Raw genomic sequence first — 1,510 nt, forward strand, 5'->3', positions numbered from 1 at the left:
AAAGATTTCCAGAAATCCAAATAAGGCCCAAATCTTGTAAATGCTTTTACTCTTTTAGTCTGTATATAAGGTATTTTGTCACTAGGCAAAAATAAGCATGTTTAAAAGTTCGCCACATCAGTGTTTTAACTGTATAAGTATGTGGCTCAAAGCAAATTGGAAAATAACCTTCATAGCCAAAAAGTACAAAATTGCCCCTATCTAAAATACTGAGAGGAAAAAAGGTTTTGAAGTGGTTTATCATGAAAATAATTTTAAACTAGTCCTATATGGTTTTGTTCATACATGACATGCCATCCTAAAATGGTTGCTGCAAATGATCTCACCAATTTAACCAGAATTTCTCACAGGGTTAGATACTGTTCAGTCGCAAATCTATCAAATCTAGCTTACAGGATATGATAGAGTTTGTGAGAGCTATCATTGTAAACAGATGAGATATGACTTCACATTATTAGGAGAATATAATTCAATGTGTGAAGAGAATAAATCAGTGAATTCAATTTTTTATGTAAGACAAGTTTTACCACTTGTTTTTTTAAATGAGTAGGCAAAAAGAGAACTGTTTGCAACAGCTTTGAAAACCTGATTTTATCATGAACTTAAATGCAAATAAAGTCAGAATAAAATGGGAATCCTAACAGCTCACAGTCACAGAAAAGATAATTTGTTCTGAAAGAAGCTATAGCCAATGACTGCAGCTTTTCTGCAAGTCTAATTCCAAAGATTCATGCCTCTGCAATGAGTTATTCTATTGGTTGTCTTACAAGAAGTCCCATTGGTAGCATGAGAAAGTTAATATGCAGTTCACTTTCCCCCTTAGGCAGGAAATTTCTTTGATGTTCATTTTTTATCTGATGATATTAAAAGCTCAATGAAGTAAATCAAGTCCAATAAACAGACACACTCTTAACTTCCTGTACAACTTGCTAGATCTTTAGCTTTGAAAGATATTGTCTTAATAAAAAGATCAACATTGTAATGTATTTCACGTTAATGATAAAACATTATAAGAAGAAGCAATCTAATCAGAGTACTCTAATGAATACATATCATCTTATTGTACTAAATCTATGCTATATTAGGTAATTAAAGTAGTGATTTGAAGGAATAAAGTTTACATTTTCATTATGAACAATTTCACTCAACCTTCTACTGCATCATATGAAAAAGTCTTTACATGTAAACATAAGACTGGATTATAGAATGAAAAGCCTAGTAGTAGCTACATAACTGAACTATTTTTCTATGTAGTATCTTAGCATTAACGCTTCTGTCCTGCGTGAGCAACAGTGACCTCTCAAGGCTAATTTGCTGCATGATGAATACCATGCAATTCAACTTTGGAGGAGTTCTGGTAAACCTTGTGTGTCACCCTGTTATTTTCTTTGTCTTCTAATGTATGCTTGTAGTGTGGAAGAGTGATTAAAATTTTATTAGAAAACATTAATTGCATAATTACAAATATATTAAGAAAACTGAGGAAATAATTAATCTCTTAGAACTTGCA

The sequence above is a fragment of the Psittacula echo genome (genome assembly GCF_963264785.1).
Source record: "Psittacula echo genome assembly, chromosome: 4".
Lineage (NCBI taxonomy): Eukaryota > Metazoa > Chordata > Aves > Psittaciformes > Psittacidae > Psittacula > Psittacula echo.